The sequence below is a fragment of the Tursiops truncatus genome, chromosome 10, assembly GCF_011762595.2.
Source record: "Tursiops truncatus isolate mTurTru1 chromosome 10, mTurTru1.mat.Y, whole genome shotgun sequence".
In the NCBI taxonomy this organism is placed as follows: domain Eukaryota; kingdom Metazoa; phylum Chordata; class Mammalia; order Artiodactyla; family Delphinidae; genus Tursiops; species Tursiops truncatus.
Genome location: NC_047043.1, coordinates 88,982,183 through 89,002,873, shown reverse-complemented (window position 1 = coordinate 89,002,873; position 20,691 = coordinate 88,982,183). Strand labels below are relative to the sequence as shown.

The window sequence follows — 20,691 nt, the reverse complement described above, 5'->3', positions numbered from 1 at the left end:
AACTCCATTTTTAACCTATGGACAATTAAACTTTAGTATTAGTCACATTAGCTTAGGTTCTGTTGACCTCCAAATCTCAGTCACTTAATTCAATGAGTTTCACATAAACTCTTATCCCAGTGCATATTGGGCAGCCATCCTGCACCTTGTAGTTATGCCATCTGAAACACACAGCTTCTAAAAACACTGCAGAGAAAGAGACGAATGGATGAAGTAGCTCAGCCCAGAGATAAAACATGTCATTTCCTGTCAGCATCCATGGGCCAAACTAGATATGGGGCTCCAGAATAATTCTTAGGAAGGCTGGGAAATGTAGAGAAGCATATGGAATAATTGGTGAACACTAAATATTATGCAAAAACTACCCACTAATAGTCTGAGGACTTCATACTAAAGTAGAAAAAAAAATTTAATGAAGAATACGGTTTTGCATATCACCTGAGGTTAGCCTTGGATGCTATTTTCTCCTGGTGAAATCTTAAAAGAAAATGAAAAGATACATGGACTTTATTGAGTTTATTTCTGTGCTTTGGGCAGAGCAATCAACCATTAATTTACTTTAGCAGTCTGACTGAAATGAATCTGTTTACTTATACTAATACCCAGCACTTGAATGGAATAGTATTAAGAGCTTAAGCTCTAGGGACAATTACTCAGATTCAAAACTTGTCCCTACTACCTGCTAGCTGCAGTATGAGCAAGCTGTAGAACCCCTCTGAGGCCAAGCTGCCACACCTGTGAAACAGGAGTAGTGATGCTAATAAAAGAGCAGTTCCTGGGCTAACGTAAGAAGTAAATGGAAGAGTGGTGCATAGTACAGCCTTTGACTCATAGTACGTGTTCCGTAAGCCCTGGATATTTTAAATAAGAAAAGCCAAGATACTCATTTATTCTGTTGCCTTAGAGTTCCTTGTGATCAGTGTCAGTTAATACACTGACTAGCAATAGTTGTTGTTGGACTATCCACAAGTTTGTGCCCTATGCATTTATAGCAAGAGGCATAATACTGAAATGAATGAAGAATCAGAGAGGGGCTCCACAGAGGAACTTGTTAATTCCCTGAAGATGAAAAGTTAAGGGCTATATCTCACAGTATTTTAATACTCTCAAAATAATTAACTCATGCCTGGCAATCAAGTCTTCTTGATGTTATTACTGAATGAATAAATGAATGATATTTGGATAGTATCTTTGATAATGTCTGCTACTGAGAGGTAGCCCGAAAGATGTAGACTAATTTCCTTGTGCTATAGCCACACTATTATTTTGAGCTAAAATGTATACTTTTCAATGCTTTAAATTTTTCTCTGTATGTTTTTTATTAACCATCAAATTTCACAAAATGATGATTAAATTTACTTTTTATCAAATAATTAACTAGATACTCCTTCCATGCAATATTTTATAAAGAGGGTATAGTTATTACGTCTTACTTGTTTTTATTTTACTTTCACCTTAGAAGGCTTCAGTGAGAGGAGCATATCAATTTGAAGCTGCTATTCCAATATGATCCTGGTTAAACTAAATTGATGAATTTATCCACTGAGATTTGTGAATGGTTAAATCATTTGGCTGGCAATAAGCTATAGAATTTGAGTACCCCCTTTTTGTATATCTTAATTATATATAATGAAATGTTTTCTGGAACAAGCAAACTTCATGCATTCTTTCTATGCTGCCTCTACATCAGAGGCATGTTGTGTCAGCTGACAGGGTTCTTCTCACCAGTTGGATGGCTGTGAGTGTAGTAATCAGTGACAAGGTCTAGGAAGGCACCAGAACTCAACTTCTCCTGTGTCACTGGCGGCTAGTAATGTGAGTTTTGTTTACTCATTTATTGATGTGAGAATAGCTGATACCAATTAAGCACAAATGATTCCAAATGCTAAGAATACATCCTCTAATGTAAAAATAAATCAGCAATTATATTCTTTGAAAACATTCACAACTGAGCACATTCCACTCTAACTAACGGCATCCATATTAATATTTATGGGCCATGGGATAACATTGTCCATTAAGCAGATCTTTATTTTAGAGCATGCATAAGAAATGACAGTGAAGAAACTTTCTTCAAACTGCAGAACATGTTAACATGGTCCATGTTTGAAAATGAATGCTGTAGAGGGGTAAAGTCTTAATTATATGAGTTCCACATGATAGACAAACGGCTGTTAGATATTAATCTAGAGGAACTCAGGAAAGAAGAAATCATTGGGGATCAAATAAAGGGCAAAAAACTTCAAGAGACAGTCAGAAAAGCTTTACAACTAGATTATCTTGAGTTTGAAACTTGTCATCACCTTCTCCCTTTCTTACTGTTGGTAAAAATTGGGTGTTACTTAGCTTCTTTACGCTTCAAGTTTTTCTTACCTGAAATAGGAAACAAGAGATATATGTCCAGCATTAAGAGTCATATGATGGTGTATGATAAGTGCCTGGAAGAAAACATAGAAAATAGGAACAGGTTAATCATGATTATGGTTTTCATCCTTCTGAATCCTCTCCTAATTACTGTGAAGCAGAGGACATAATACCATTCCCACAGTACTAACAGTTGCAGGCTACTGACTTCCCTGCTTAGAGACTTTGCTCTCCAGATTACCATAGTTACCATGTGATGTTATTAATTTATTTACATTACCTACCTATTTCCTATAGGCATATGAAGGAGTTACCCTTATGTAAAATCATAAATAAGTGTTGATCAGGACCTTAGTTTTTACAAAATTCAAATGAATAGAAAATGAGGTGACTTGGCAAAATGCCTTGAACATAGTATTAACTAAATGATCCTAGCGTCTCTGAGCTAAAATCCCCAAGACTAACAATCATTTTGCAGTTTCCAGTTCCATAATCATTTTTCCTATGTTGACCTCTTTACATAGAATTTGGACCAGGAAGAAACTTCAAGAGTGCCCAGTGTGTACTATTCATTTGCCAAGTGAAAAAACTGAGGCCCCCCAGGGGAAAAGATCTTAGCACAGTAAGATCACATAGTGTCAGAACAAGGAATAACCCTGGTCACCTTATTGACTGCTTAAAGTTTTTCCAAGTACATCTCTAACTTCTCCCTGAATGAGTTTACAAGCAAAACATTTAGTATTTTACCTGGCACAGAGTCAATACTCAATAAAAATGAGCTGTTAGAATTGCTATTTCCATCTCTTTCCTTTGTTCACTCTGTTTCATGAACCTATGATGTTCTCTTCCTTCTGCTTAATCACTATCTGACCTGTCCATCAAACTGCACTTTGGACTCTTGTTTCTGGTCACTACATATTCAAAACTGGCTCTTTCCTTTGTGAAGTCCAAGAGTGCTTAGTCTTCCTATCACTTCTCAGCACTGAGTCTACTGTCTAGTGTTGTTACTAAGTTTCTTTCTTATATGTGTATTGCTCAACTTCCCACAACATTCCAATTCCATTGAAGGGTGGAAGAATCTTCATATTGTGTTCACCTACACAGTGCAGTGTGCTCAGTATTTTGCTGATGGATTGAAAGGTGTGCACTTCTAGTGTTCTGAGGAAAACATCATAAAACTTGTGCCAACTCAGTAACCTGTGTCCCATGTCCTCTACAGCTGAAAACACCAGAGCATCACAGTAAAGTTTTGGCAAACAAAATTTTAAGGTAGCTACATAGAGAACGCTATTATTTTTTCGAGAACTGCTAAGGTTGAAATTTACAAAGCACAATGCCTATGCAACTGCCTAATGAAGAGAATATAAATTATTTGCTTCATTCACAACATGTCAGGGGCTAGATGTCCTATCAGAATTACAAGTATCATCACATTGGCTACACACCTGTCAATGTTTAGTAAGTGGGTCATATTTCTAATGTAGAAGGTGAACATGAGAACCAGAAGTAGAATCTGGTTAGGAATAAAAATAGAGCCCACCACCAAAAGATGTTGTGAAAATTAAATGAGATACTGAAATAATTCTTATAAAAATTTAGCATGGTGCCTGGCACCTGTGTTTCATTAATGTTAGTTGTTCTTGCTATAACTGTTAAGACATGACATTACAACAAAGATGAAGGCATTATATCAATACTTGGGTATTTGTAATCAGTGTTAATACAATTGCAGGCTCAGTAGAATAGATGGGCCCAAAAGTCAGACTGTAAGATATATTTTAAAAACGAACGGGGTATGGACTTCCCTGGTGGCTCAGTAGTCAAGAATCTGCCTGCCAATGTGGGGACACAGGTTCGAGCCCTGGTCCGGGAAGATCACACATGCCGTGGAGCAACTAAGGCCATGCACCACAACTACTGAGGCTGCACTCTAGAACCTGTGAGCCACAACTATGGAGCCTGCATGCCACAACTACTGAAGCCTGCGTGCCTAGAGCCCGTGCTCCGCAACGAGAAGCCGCCGCAATGAGAAGGCCGAGCACCGCAAGGAAGAGTAGCCCCCGCTCGCCTCAACTAAAGAAAGCCCGCATGCAGCAACGAAGACCCAATGCAGCCAAAAATAAACAAACTAATTAATTAATTAATTAAAAAAATGAATGGGGTAGGAGTAACACAGACCCTGAGAGCAAAGTGTCTCTAAAGAATTTTGATGGTCGGGAGAATAAGAAAGAAAATGGTGAGTTTATGAAGAAGAAGGGCTGAACTGGAGTCCATTTACAAATTCTGGCAAAGACTTAAGAATACCTTTGAGAATGTAGAGCAGAGCCCCAGCAGAGGGAGAGTTTGAAGATAAATGAGAGGAGAGCAGGGGAGGAGGAAATGCCTATAGACCTAAAGCAATTTCCACACCAAAGAGGTGTCAGAGTGAAATGGTGACACATGCAAACACCCTACCTGCACATACATCCACTTTTGGAAGAACACTGAGGAAGTAAAGTGATGGAAAATGAATTAGGCCAGGTGAAAAGTTCAGTAAACTCACTGAGCTCTCTGAAGCAGTGCCATGTATATTCACTGTCCTTAATGGGCACACTGAGAAGATTTCAAGTGCATCATATTTATGATCTATATGCATGCATACAGAGATATATAGTATAGAAAGATGGACAGAAAGCCTATTTCATGCGACTTATTTGCTCTTTTTTAGTCAATAGAGAAATTTGCTCTTTTTTAGTCAGTAGAGCAGGGCAACTAAGATTTCTAAAGATAAAATTCACACTGTTGATATGAAAATGTAACTAAAGGGAAAGTGGATTTCTGAAAATTTGAAATGTGAAAAGTTTCTGTAAATGATTGATGATGTGTCCTTTTATCTTACTGGCTCCATTTTGTATTTTAGCATGAAAACCTTTGTAAAACAAGAACATCCATCTCCAGTATGCTTTATTTTATGTGAGGTGTAGGGCTCATTTGTTATTTTGCCTGATCAGCCTCCATATCTCCTATTTTTAGGGACAGCTCCTTGGTTTCCACCTTACTCTCAGTCCTGCAGTTCACATGGGGTGATCAAATCCCTACCTCCTAGGATATTCATAAAACCCAATTTTAGCTAGACATAGTCCTAATTTGATGTCTCAAGTTTGGGAATAAGATTTATTCCTTTAACTCTTGCTGGAACTTTTGGCAAAGAGGTTTAACACTCTACGGAAGTGTTAAGCTGGTTGAACGTAGAACTCAAATTGTAGGAGCTACAATAGGAAAAAAGCCTTGCTGAGAATAAAGTCAGCACATAATTCTCTTTAACTTTGTTGGAGCATCTGGATTCAGCTCTGCCAGAAGAATGTCCCTACACTTAACAGTGATATGGCCAAAGCAGTTTGAATTAAATTTATATCATTTGCAAACAAAGAATATTTACTAATAAGTGAGAGTACAGATTCTGGTTTCCAAACCATACAAACTCATTGCATTTTTTTTGATTTTTTAAAAAATTGAAGTACAGTTGATTTACAATGTTGTGTTAATTTCTGCTGTACAGCAAAGTGATTCAGTTGTACATATATATATATACATTCTTTTAAAATATTATTTTCCAGTATGGTTTATCACCGGATATTGAATATAGTTCCCTGTGCTATACAGTAGGACCTTTTTGTTTATCTATTCTATATACAATAGTTTGCATCTGCTAACCCCAAACGCCCATTCCATCCCTCCCCACCTCCCCCTGGCAACCACAAATCTGTTCTCTATGTCTGTGAGTTGGTTTCTGTTTCGTAGATAAGTTCATTTGTTTCATATTTTAGATTCCACATATTAGTGATATCTTATGGTATTTGTCTTTCTCTTTATGACTTACTTCACTTGTATGATAATCTCTAGTTCCAACCATGTTGCTGCAGATGGCATTATTTCATTCTTTTTTATGGCTGCAAACTCATTGTATTTTTTTTATCAACCACCTTAAAATTTTGCAACCCTATGATCAGTCATTTCAACTACATTCTCATCACCTCTAGCAACCTAGAATATCTCATCACTTATTTGACTTTTGACAAAAACAATCTTTGACATTGTCAATCCTGTATATAAGACACAATACTGCAAAAGAGTAGAGCAAGTGATAAAAAAAAAAATCCTATATTTTAGACATATAACTTTCCTTTTGACATTATCCCCAGGAGATGGAGTATAAAATTGACTTATTTTTAATTATCTTTTATGTGTAAGATTATGTTTTGAATGCAACTATATTTGAGGCAGCACAATGAGGCTACATGGCTTTTATATAGGTTATACTTATAAACAAATAAATGTAATTAAATGATATCACTGTTTTCATATAAAATGAAAAGAAGATACAGTGGGGATACGAAATAGTGGGCAATTTGCAACAACATGGATGGACTTGGAGGGTTTATGCTTAGTGAAATAAGTCAGACAGAGAAAGACAGATACTGTGTGTTATCACTTTTATGTGGAATCTAAAAAATAAAACAAACTAGTAAATATAATAAAAAATAAACAGACTCACAGATACAGAGAACAAACTAGTGGTTTTCAGTGGCGAGGGGCAAGATGCGGGTAAGGGATTAAGAGGTATAAACTACTATGTATAAAGTAAATAAGCTACAAGGATATATTGTACAACACAGGGAATATAGCCAATATTTTATAATAACTATAAATGGAGTATAATCATTAAAACTTGTGAGCCACTATGTTGTACACCTGAAACATATAATGTTGTAAATCAACTATACCTCAATAAAGAAATAAATATAAAAAAATAGTGGGCAGTCCATCGTGCAGGAGGAAAGTATCAGAAGTTGAGTAGGGAAAGTAGATTTTTAGCAGAGTCTTGAAAGATGAGTGTATATTTTGCAGATATCAGGCCACCTGATGTGTACGGGTTGTGTCTGGGGATGTTGGGAAGGCTTCAGGATGATCAGCCTTCCACAGAGTATACATTTCAAAAATATCTAATAAATTAAATTAAAGTAGTTATAAACATGTTTTACATTTTTAATGAAAATTCCATGTATCAAAATGGCTTTAAAAAATAAACACCCAAATTACTTTAAAAACAAAGGGACTTTGTCTTACTTCTTTCAACCAAACAAAGGATAATGTTTTGGGGCACCCCCTTATGTATAGTCCTGTGCAGTGGGGTGGAGTAGGTGGATTATGAAAGTCATGTAAGACTCAGGATCTAACCCTTTGTTGAATGTTAGTAGTATTCCAGAAGTAACACACTTGCTTATGTTATTGTATTAGTTCAGATTCTCATTGTGAGAAAAATGTATGAAGTATGAAGCACATAAAGAACACTTTCCCACTACAGGAAAAAACACATAATTCTACTTGTGAAGTCTATGTATTTATATACACAAATGCAAGAAAGAGTCTATACTACTGTACCTCTAAGAACATAGCACTACGTCTACCACAAGAGACTAAATAACTATTTGTTGAATGCATAAATAAATAGAATAATGCTATTTTGTCATTCTTGGACTTATGCCATGGAAACAGTATGTATGCAAATGTGTCTACAATGAAATCTTTTGGTTGCTTCCGTAATTAAAACATGTTGGATACATTTTAAGGAGGCACTGAATACTGAATTTTGTCTTGTGATGAATTGTGTTTTAACAAGGTGGTAATATACTTGAAAGCATAACAATGCTGTACTTACATGACACTAAATATACTAGATAAATTCTAAAAAGTTCAATAACAGATAGAGAGGCATAGTTTACCATAGCCAGACATAAGGATATTTGAATAGGCATGGATAATCGATTGCCTTTTTAAAAACAATTTGTCTAGATGTTTTGCTGAGTATCATCAGAACCAATTAGCACTTTTTCTTTTAAAAGAAAAGTAAAGAGATTCAGAGTGCTAACATGGCCCAGTGGTCAAATATGGAGAATGTAGGAATTTGGTATATAATAAATCTAAACACACTTTTCAGGAATGGCCGAGTTTGTGGTGACTGTGATGATGGTGATGATAATGATAATGGTGATAAGGATAGTGATTTGACACTAGTGAATCTTAACTGCAATCCACCTTACTTTATTCTGCTTTCCATCTTGCAGAGTCAGGTAATGGCACAGACATTAAAATCAATTTTCTTGTTGACTAGATCCTAGGAAAAAGAGCTCCAGGTGAATTTTAACTGTCTAATGACAGATTTTATGACTAAGGCATTACGAAAACTGCTATCAAGGTACAGGACCAATGAGAGAATGCGTGGTATATAAAGCCAAACAGCTTGATGACACATCTAGTACAGGTATTTGGGAAAATTCAGCTTCTGCTTCTGCTTGGTGTCCTGGGGTGCATGAGAATTCCAGTCTTTCTGACTTCAATTAACCTCTTTTACAAGTGAAGCCAAAAAGAAAGAAACGTGCATAATAACTATTGCAAAGAAATATTTCAAAGTCATTAAATGCACATTAATAATCTTGGGAATATATAATTTTGTAGGTGACAGATACTATTTTTACACCTGTTCTTTAGAGAAAGAATAAGTTTCTCTTCATTAAAGACTAATGAGTGACATTACATTTAAGTGTTCACATTAGATATGCTTCTTTGAATTTAATGATGGGGCAATGAGGCCTTAAATTAAATACTCAAAACTCTCCACTAGGAGAAACAAAACAAATTTATCTGCAATTTTAAAAAATAATGGAATCCATCTGTTATATAATAAAATTTTAAAATTTTGGATATTTAGACATATTATTATAGTATCTTTGAAAGCTTAGTTCTTGATACCCTAGTTTATTGGCATAACAAAGTAAGTAATATGGTAATTTGTGCTTATTATTTTTTTGTTTTGTTTCCATACCTTCAAAGTTCACTATGGAATACTGAAGAATTCCCTATAACACTTGAGTTGTTACTGTTACGGGCTCAGTATCCCACAATAGCGACAAATCTTTAAACAATAACTAAAAGAAAAACAATTATAAGATTAAAGATTGCTATCTAGAAATTGGATTATAACCAGTTTCCTAAATTATTTGATCTTACTAAATTAAATTTCCCCTATTTCAGACCACAGTATGTCCATTTACCCTATGCTAGAATTCACTCTGTATTTATTAAAAATATAAAATATAATTACAGTTATTAACATTTTAAAAATATTAAAATAGGAGCATAATAACATTACTGGATTTTCCCAGTAAGTCATGCTTAAATGAAATCATTTCTTCCATACACACTGTCATTTTAAAGGTTTTATAATTTCTGGAAAACCTGGAAGAGAAAAGCAGTAGTTAGGTGCAGCATAGTTAAGACTGCAATAAATCAATATATCACTTGGTATGTTTACTGAGCACTTAGTTTTGTTCTTAGCTCCTGCTATTGTCTAGTTTAGTTAATGGTCATCATTTTGACAAATATCAAAGAAAGACAAGGCAAAATGTCATTTCTTAAAAAGGGAAAGGATTAAAATGCCTTGAAGGGATGAGGAAGAAAAAAATAACTCTCTCACAGTCCATTTTGATGGACTTATGATAAAATCTTTCATTAGGCAAAGGCTTGGGAGGCCTACTGATATGGGATTAGATACAATTAGATGAGACTTAAAGCAGATGCTACAAAGCTTATGTGAGTCTGCTAATTATTGGTGGTTGACTTTTGCATTTTTCATGGAGCTCAAGTCTAATCTACAGGCTGCCTTACTTAACAGATTTACTGAGAATTCATATTAATAAGCAACAGATCCTGGAGGCTTTTTATCAGCAGACCAATGAAAGAGGTTGGGGGAAACATACTTTTCACTGAATTTCTGAAGATGCCATAATTTGGTGACCATGTGACACAAATAAGAAAGAATCTTATACCTTCAAGCTTTTGTTTATAAGAAAGAATTATCTTGAAATACTTTGATGATGTACTATGGGATGTAAAAAAAAAAAATACTGATTTTCTATTCATACTCTTAACACTTATTTACCAAGCTCCTAAAGTGCCAGGTGTTGTTCTAGGATCTGAAGGTTAAGCAATGAACAAAAGAGATCAAGTATCTAACTTAGAGATATGGAACACCAATACCAAAACTTAATATTTGACTATGCAGTTCTTCAAAATTTGCAATATTTATTTAGTTATTGTCTGTTCATATTCTCTCTGTTTTGGCTAATATCTTTTGCTTTATCTTTCAGTTCACTCATTATTTTCTGTATTCTTTCCATCCTGCTGTTGAATCTATCTACTGAGTTTTTATTTCAGTCGTTTTACTTTACAGTTCAAACATTTCCATTTGGTTCTTTATACCTTTTATTTCTTTGCTGAGGCTTTCCATTTCTTTGTTGAGACTTTCATTTGTTTAAGGTGAGAATTCTAATTACTCAGTGGGACATTTAAAAATTAAAAAAATATTTTTTGACAAAAATAAAATGTTTACATTTTATTACGGATTCTTTGAAATTTTGTCAGGTAATTCTAACAACTCTGTCATCTATGTATTGGCATTTATTGGTTGCCTTTCTTCACTCAGTTTGAAATCTTTTTGGTTCTTGATGTGTTATTTTCAACTGAAACCTTCACATATTTTCCTTAGATTATGAGACGGGATCTTATTTAAACCTTCTGTTTTAGCTAGTTTCCTCTGATACTATAGTGGCAGGAAAAGGGGTGGCACTTCCTAATTTTAACTAAGAGAAGTAAAAGTCTAGGTCCCCCTTGCTCTCTGTTGACACCTGATGGAGTGGCAGTATCTTTACTGTTGTGTGGGGGCAGGGGTACAGGTTCCCCTCTGGGTGTCCACTGGTAACTCCCTGGCTTGGAGGTGGTAGAGTGCCATCTCACTGAAACCACACTGAGATGGTCTCTTGACACTGTACAGTAGGCATCTTCTGATACCACTCAAACCAGTGAGTGGGGCATCTCATTATTTCTGGGTAGAGGTGCAAGTCTAGACTTCCCACGTGGCCTCTACTGATATTGCAGTGTTGTAGGAGCAGTGGACCTCCTTACCACCTGATGGGGATGAAATTCCAGGCTCCCTACTCGGCCTTCTCCTGGTGGCCGTGGTGGAAGGGGTGTCGGGGTGCTGTGTTACAGTGCGGTGAGCATAGAAGACCCACTCCAACTTTGCTGGTGTGCGTGTACATGAAGCTGCAGAAGTAGAGTGGGCGTTATCTAAAATTTCTCTGTCTTGTTAGGCTGCCCCTTCCCTGGTCCTTCGACTTCTGAAGAGGTTTTGTTTTGTTTGCTTGTCTGCACTTGTTCTTTCAGCTACTAGCTTCTTCAGCCCAAAGAAGTCTGGGCTATATGAGACAAAGAGAAAACCCAGAAACCTCATTATCATGTTATCCCTTGGATCCTAAGGTCCACAGCCAGTCTGCCCTCTCCCTGCACCCTTGAGTCTCCTTTTACTTGTTTCACATATAATTAGCAGGATATTGATTGCACATAGTGAAAGGAATAGGGAAATGTATGTCTACTCCTTCCTGGAAATCAGTTTCTTTAAAAAAAAATCTGAAATTACTCTAGTTGTAGCAGGGAGACAAAACAGTATATATTAACATATTTAGCCTTATTTTACATATGTATTTGAAAGTATATTTTAAAATAATGACATAACCATAAATTTTTTATTTTTAAGTGTATTGTGCTACAGAGATTTCTATAGTTTTGTGTGTGTGTGTACCTGTATGCATACGCACATACATTTTTATTTTGGGGGAATATCTCTTTTGTTATTATTATTCTTCCACCACTGAATTGTTCACAAGTATTCAAGTGAATGTCTTGATACTTCCCCCCAAAAATGACACTTCGGTTTTATTACACAGATCATGAATTCTTCTATAGTTTCTCTTCTTCTATCAGATTGATTATCTATGTCATTTCCCTTCTGGCATATATAAGGCATAGTCCTTAATCAAAAATTACTATTTATATTCTCTCATTACTCTTTATATAGTTTGCAGTTATTCTCTAATTAAATATATGTTTTCCTATCACACTATTTGCATCCAGTAATATTTTGTCTAGTTTATTCTAGTTAAAATCAAAGCATTTTTTGACCTAACAGAAATACAGAGAATAAAAATAAATGCTGTGTATGTGTTACTTACATATAGTAAAAAGATTAAAAACAACTCAAGATCTGTCCTACAGCAAATCCTGATGCTCTTAAATATTTAGCATCTCTGGATCAATGCTGTTTTTGTAAATAGTTTTATTGAAATATAACTATTCTTAACATATATGTATTGTCTATGGCTGTTTTAATGCTATAACAGCAGAGTTGAGTAGTTCAACAGAGATCAATGCATCCTAACACCTAAAATATTTACTATCTGGTCAGTTAAAGAAAAGTTTGCAGAGGATTATAATTACTAAAACTTCTAGAGAAATAAGGTGAATATAAGCAATATGCATCATCTCTGAAGGATCTCTGATGCCCACATATGATAACATATTTAAGAATGTGTGTTCCTCTTAACATTTAATGCTAGGAGAAGAATGTCAGACTAATATAATGCTATTATACATTCAGGTAGCATTACACATTGCAAATTTAGGAGAATAAATAATAATATCTTCTCTTAGTATTTTGCTTTGCCTTTTGTAGGAATATTTCCCTTTTTATTTCTTCCTCTTTTCTGGCAATCTTTTCATGTTCTTTTGCATGTGTATCTACTTCTATCAGTCATTATATACAGTTCCAGAAAGTCCTGGACTTTATTTCAGTTATTTTCCTAGGCAGCTAGACCCACAGAAACAACTTCATTTGACATGTACTCAAGTGAGAACTAAATATCTGTAGCCCAGACCTCTCTTTTCAGATCCATACTTGTATATTCAGTTGCCTACTAGTGTTCACCAGATGACTGGTGTTAAGGCACATAAAAATGAATACATTGAAGACTGACCTTACCAGCCCTCATCTCCCGTGCACCCACTGCTCTCTGTCTCAGTGGGTTGCCCCACCATCTATTACTTTGGACAAGCCAAAAACCGAGGAATCATCTTTTGTCTGTAGTGTTCTTCAAGTTTACCCATATTGTAGTTATGCTATTGGTTTTCATTTGTTTTAATCTGGCTTTGGTGTTCTTCACTAAATTAAGTGTTCATTCTATGAATATTCTAGAAAATTCACAGCAATTATCACCAAGTATTTTCTTCTTAATTCTCCCTTTGTTTCCTATTTGGGATCTCTACTTATTCTGTTCTCCTTGTCTTTTTCCTATTTTCAATTTCATATTCTCTCTTTGATCTGTATAGATCTTCTGACCTATCTTGTACTTTAAAACTTTCTTCTATAATTTATAATCTGCTATTTATTTTTTTTTTGTTTTCAATTTAATACCTGTAAGTAATGTTCCATTCATTTTCAAGTGCATCTGTTATTTTTCCATGCTAAACTACTTTGCTGTGACTTCTAGTCCTTCTATAATTTTTAATTTTAAACCTCATTTTGCTATTTTTTTCCAAATAATTCTGTTATTTAAGTTATTTTATCCAGTTGGTTGCATTAGTCCCTCATTAGAGGTTGTTAACTTGTTTTTAAAAAGATTTTAAGTTCCTTTTAAATTGAGATTGTGTCTTTTATGATAAAAGTCGTGCATACATGGTATTTGTGGAAGTCTCTGATAAGTGGTTTTACATTAATTTTTTTATGTAACTTCTTTGGCCAGGTATTAGAATTTTTCTAGGCCCTTTTACATGGAGGGCAGGGCATCCAGTGTCGCTGCTTTAAACAAATATACAAATTCCAGCTCCTTGGAGAAGCTGGAGTCACCGCATTAGACAGAATCAAAATATATTATCACATAGCTATAGCACCAGCAGATTCAGAGACCATCTGTTCTGCCTTCTAAAGCTAATTAAATTTTAAAAAATCTGAGCAATTAAGAAACAACCGTCAGCCTAGAGTCTGAATCAAGAATAATTTGATAATAAAAGCTACAGCTATTACAAATACACCTAATTAGGAAGTACCTGAGTAAAAGTTTACAAGTCATTAAAGTAGTATTGAAAGAGTGAAGTATGTTTGATGGATATTAATGGGAAATTTTACCAAGGGAAAACTGTTACCTATAGCATTCTATTAGACTAATGAGTCTACACTGTCTAGGAAGGAGTAGCACACAGATTTTCAAATTTTTATTTTATTATTATTATTTTATTTTTGGCTGCATGGGGTCTTCGTTGCTGTGTGTGGGCTTTCTGTAGTTGAGGCAAGTGGGGGCTACTCTTCATTGCGGTGTGCGGGCTTCTCATTGCAGTGGCTTCTCTTGTTGTGGAGCATGGGCTCTAGGCACGCAGGCTTTCCATAAGTTGTGGCTCATGGGCTCTACAGCGCAGGCTCAGTAGTTGTGGCACACGGGCTTAGTTGCTCTGCAGCATGTGGGATCTTCCTGGACCAGGGCTTGAACCCATGTCCCCCTGCACTGGCAGGGGGATTCTTAACCACTGTGCAACCAGGGAAGCCCTAGCACACAGTTTTAATAGTTTTAGAGAAAACTCATAATATACTTTTGGACTATTAAATGCCAACATACTTAACTGAGAGTAGAAAAGCAAACAAGACATTTCTTTATTATATGTTAAGTACCTAAGTTTTGTTCTTGGTATAATTATCAATAAAACCATGTTGATTATTTGGTTTTCAATGAATAACAGAATTGCTAAAACTTCTGTTGATGCTATGTAGGTGTGGTGATAAAATACTTTTCATTTAATATAATATTTTTCATGTGTTCAGTGGTTACAGATCACAAAGTATTTTACATTTTCACATACTGTTATTAGACATTTCTAAAACCTGTTGAGTGAGTAAAGCAGGTAGGATTAGCCTTAGTTGATAGATTAAGAAACTGACATTTAGAACGGGCTAGAGGTCACATAGATGGATCTTTATTTTGATTCAAGTTCACTAAGCTTTCTACTACAGTATGCTTTCTCTGTTAATCAGTTTATTAATATCTTTATAGGCAGTTCATAAAACTCATCTGAGGAACATTATGGAAAGATATTTTTTTCTGTAAGAGTAAATTGTGATGAATTCTCTAGCTAACCCGGAGATTGATGAGCATATGCTTTCAAAAATTCTTGAAGTGATAATCATATTGTTTTCATAAATATCTAGTCTATGGGCAGAGAGTCTTCAATATAGGAAATGTATAGGTAGGCATTTCTGAGGCTGCAGTATATTCAGGCAAATAAGAGAAACATCCTACCTTAACTACTTCCCTGATTTTCGCCAACATTCCTCAAAGCATGAGTGGACCAATTGCTCATATCATTTGAGAATGCATTACAAACAAAGACTCTGTGGTCCTTTTCAGTCTAGATTCAGAGGCATTGTCTGGAAATGTGAATTTTTTTTATGAGGGCTTTCTGTGAAAACTATGCACAATGTAGTTTTAGAACCACTGCCTTGTGTGAATCTTTAAATTTAAAGTTGGAATGAAATCAAGTGTTTCGCCATCATGAAGAGATGAGGAAAACATCCAAAATATTATAGCAGTAATATGAACTCTATACTTTGACAGCACAGTGTATATTCCAGAGATGACAGTGCCTGAAGGGGACTTGATATCACCTTCAAGTTAGTAAGACTGAAAGCCTCAGAGGACCATAACTGAAGATGTCTAAAAAGAACACATGAGAAAGACTGTGTATCTAAATTGAGAGTGCCAACCACTTAGTGTTAAAGACCATCTCATTTTTTTTCTATCTTTCACACTCTGTCTTATATGGTTGATTTAAAGCAAGTAGCACATTGTACGTGTGAAAAATGAGACTTGCACTAATGGAGATACTGAAATTGCTAATACATCACAACTCCTAATGATTCCAGGTCCCTGAAATTGTGCATATTAATACAACCCTAGAAACTGAAATGCTATCTAGGTCAGTGGTTCTCAAAGTGTGATCCCGAGACCAGCAACACCATCACATGGGGATTTGTTAGAAATACAAGTTCTCAAGCCCACTCATACCTACTGAATCAGAAACTCTGGGAGTTGGGTCCAGCAGTCAGTGTTTTAAAAAGCCTCCAGGGGGCTTCCCTGGTGGCGCAGTGGTTGAGAGTCCGCCTGCCGATGCAGGGGACGCGGGTTCTTGCCCTGCTCCGGGAAGATCCCACATGCCGCGGAGTGACTTGGCCCGTCAGCCATGGCCGCTGAGCCTGCGCGTCCAGAGCCTGTGCTCCGCAGCGGGAGAAGCCACAGCAGTGAGAGGCCCGCGTACCGCAAACAAACAAAAAAGACCAAACAACAAATGTCGGTGAGGATATGGAGAAAATGAAACTCTTGTGCCCTGTTGGTGGGAATGTAAATTGGTGCAGTCCCATTATGGACGTTCCTTAAAAAAGTAAAAATAGAACAACCATATTACTCAGCTATCCCACTTCTGGATATATATCCAACAGAAATGAAAACAGGATCTCAAAGAGATGTCTTCACTTTCATGTACATTGCAGCATTATTTACAATGGCCAAAATATGGAAGCCACCTAAGTATCCATCAATGGATGAATGGATAAAGAAGATGTAAGATGTACACATACACAATGGGATATTATTCAACCATGAGGAAGAAGGAAATCCTGACATCTGCAAGAACATGGATGGACCTTGAGTGTATTATGCCAATTAAAATAAGTCAGACACAGAAAGACAAATACTGCATGATATCACTTACATTTAAAATCTAAAAAAGCAGAACTTATAGAAACAGAGAGTAGAATATTGATTACCAAGGGCTGGGGGAGGGGGGTGGAGGAAAGGTGAGATATTGGGCAGAGGATGCCAACTTCCAGTTATAAAATGAGTAAGTTCTGGGGATCAAATATACAGCATGGTGATTATAGTTAATAATACTGGATTATATGCCTGAAAGTTTCTGAGAGTAGGTCTTAAATATTCTCACCACAAAACAGAAATGGAAAATATGTGATGTGATAGAGGCGTTAACGCTATGGTGGTAATCACTTTGCAATATATATGTGTATCAAATCAACATGTTGCACACCTAAACCTTGCACAATGTTATATGTCAATTATATCTTAATAAAACTGGAAAAAAAGGCCCTCCTGGTGATTTTATTTTTCATGCTAAAGGGACAGATTTATTTTCAGCTAATACATTTTTGGTGTGTCAGATCAATTTATATATATACACACACATACATACATATATCTCCAAAGTAAAAAGAATATCAGATTTCACTGGATTCTCCAAAGAAGCAAATGATTATTTCAAAAGCATCATTTTTCAAATAGAGTTCTCCAGAGTCCTTGACAAGTAGGTGTTTTCTATGCCCTTAAAGCTTCAGCTTGTAGATTCACAGCTTATTGTACTAAGGATGCTAAGAGGTCTAATAGTAAGTGAACTTTTTTAACCAAGATAGTTTAATGTTTCCAGGTATCAAGAAATACCTGATCTTATCAGTTAATTAGATGTTTACCAAATAACATCATTCAAAACTGCTGTCCTATGAATCATCTTTTGTGAACATTCTAGCTCCTTCCTTGTCGGGTCAAACAGAGAAAGGGAATAGATCATATTTCAAGTTGGTATTATAGTAGTCAAACCTTTGAAGCTTCTTTTCTTTGGGATGAATAAAAAGTGAAAAAAAATTAAAGCTTAATGGAAAATTGTAACATGCCAAATAATGTTGTAATAAATAAGATTTAGTGCTGCTCTTTTCCCATGGGGAATGTTCACAAAATAATCATTGATTTCATTAGCAAAGTCCCCAAGGAATATGAAAATCTTGGTTATCCCCTTGAAAAAAATCCTTTCAAAAATTTATAGAAAAGAAGAAATATGGGATGTGGATTTAATTTAATTTTGTTCTATTTAAATTTGGAAGTAGTTGAGGTTTAGAAAAATCTTAAAATTTTCTTGCTCTAAACTTTAAGCTTGTTTCTGACTGATCATTTTTGCACTTCTAGTCCTTCCACTTGGAATGCTGTTTCCCTTATCTTTCCATAGCTTGTTCCTTCTTATTATTCAGAATCCATCTCAGGGTTTACATGAGTACCCATTGTAAATTAACAGCTTCACCCCAAACATCACTCTCTAAAGCAACTATATTCATTTTATTGTCTTTGTGAGATTTAGAGCTATTGGAAGTAATCTTGCACACTTTATTGTTGATGCTCTTTTCTTGTTTATTTATTAACTTATTATTCTGGAAGGTGAGTTCCAGAAAAGCAGCTCTGTCTTGATTGCCACTGTGTTCCTACCACATAGAAGAATGCCTGGCCCATTAATAAACAGATGTTGATGAAAAAGAAAGAATTTGATGTTCTGTACCAGCATTTGGCAAACCTAGTCTGTAAAGAGCTGGAATGTAAATCTTTTAGGTTTTGTGCTCCACATGGTTTCTTTCATCATTATGCATCTCTGCCAGGGGTAGTGCAAAAGCAGCCAGAGAGAATATGTCAAATTATGAGCATGACTGTGTTACAATAAATCTTTAGTTACCAAAAGAGGACATGGGCTGGATGTGGCCCACAGGTCATAGTTGGACAAACATCATAAATCGAGATGAAAACTAGTTCCCTTCATCAAAGATGTGAGCCAAGTGCAACATGACCTCCACAGAGCACTGTGATCCTTGAGGAGTCTTGGGTATGCCCTACTACCAATTACAATACTTTTTTAAGTAAACTTTTTATTTTAGAAGAGTTTAGATTGACATAAAAATTACAAAAGTAATATAGCAAATTCCATTATAACCTGCACCCAATTTTCCCATTATGGTTCATTTGTTATGACTGAAGAACCAATATTAATGTATTATTATTAACTAAAGTTCATACTTTATTCAGATTTCCTTAGTTTTTAACCTATTGCACTTTCTCTGCTTCAGAATCCCATCCTGGGTACCACATCACATTTCATAATCATGAGTCTTTATACGAATTATTTTTTAAAAATATTTATTTATTTATTTTGGCTGCACCAGGTCTTAGTTGCAGCATGCAGGATCTTTGTTGCGGCATGCGGGCTTCTTAGTTGCGGCATGCAATCTCTTAGTTGCTGCATGCAAGATCTAGTTCCCTGACCAGGGATCCAACCAGGGCCCCCTGCATTGGGAGTGTGGAGTCTTACCCACTGGACCACCAGGGAAGTCCCTATACCAATTACTTTTAAGGGCATAAATTATTATCTCCTGACTTTCATGTTTGCTCATTTCCTCTCTTTCTTCTTTTTCTATTTCTCTTTATTCTCCTTCCAAGTCTGGGCCAAACTATGGTGGTAGCAACTGATGTTGATCAAAAGGTGCTTAGAAAGGCAGCAAAGCATAGCAGAATCAAACTTGCACTCTGCTCATATCTGTGTCTTTTGGCCAGATGACTTAATTCTGTACATATTGGTTTCCACGGTTCTAAGTTAAGAATGCTAAAACTCTCCTGTCTGTTTCTGGGCTACTCTATGTGAAAACACTTTGCCTGAAAGCATTTTGCAAACTCTAAAGCACAATTCCAATATAAGGATTATTGTTATTGTGAAAAGTCATAAGTGTGTGGGCAAAGTGCCAATTCTTCTTGACTTCAAGGCTGGAAACTACTGTTAACTAATTAGTTCAATCTACAGTAAAGGGCAACAGGCAGAGTTAAAATTGGATTTCAAAGCACTTATGTTGAACTTCTAATGATATTTTATACTTCAGACCAAATTGAATAATCATTAGATATTTTACTGCCAAAATAAAATCTAAGCAGATAAAAATGTATGTTCTGCTTAAAATTCATCATGGTGAATGGTAGAATATCATCAACATGGACATTTTACATGGATAGACTCAGTCAAGAGCCAACATGATCTTCTTCCACATACATCAGCATTTGAAAGTGTTACCTGTTTTCCAAGTGTAATGTAAGTAACATAAATATTGATTGGAAAAACCCCTGTTGTGACTCTGAAAGTTAAAAACACTTCAAAGATGCTTATAAATAAATTGGAAAATCAGGTGAGCCTTCATCAGAATTAGCTTAATGCTTGCCTTTTTTTCCCCCTTAGAGTCGGCCTGATCCTTTTTTCTTCTGGATCTTTCTCCTATCACAAATTATAGACTCTTCATTGCAGAGTGAATGCTTGCATTTGACTAAATTCTCTAAAGAGTTTGGGCTGTTATTTTGTTTAACATCTGTGCAAGCCCATTTTTGTATTTTGTGAAAACACTTCTCTATGATATTTCCAACCATTGTACAGCCTACTCTACCAACTATAATTATAAGTACTTCTCAGTTGCTGTAGAGCAGCACCATCCAACAGACCATTCTGTGGTGGCAGAAATTTTCATCTGAGCTATCCAGTATGGTAGCCACT

The 20,691-nt window shown here is 35.7% G+C and overlaps 1 long non-coding RNA gene across 1 annotated transcript in view; it reads right to left on the bottom strand.

The window, feature by feature from the left end:
- Positions 1-2,401: 2,401 nt before the first annotated feature.
- Positions 2,402-20,691, bottom strand: part of LOC141279660 (uncharacterized) — a 262,806-nt gene continuing 244,516 nt past the window's right edge. The window contains exon 3 of the long non-coding RNA XR_012334244.1: positions 2,402-2,438. This is a non-coding gene — a long non-coding RNA (uncharacterized lncRNA). The remainder of the gene's footprint in view (positions 2,439-20,691) is intronic.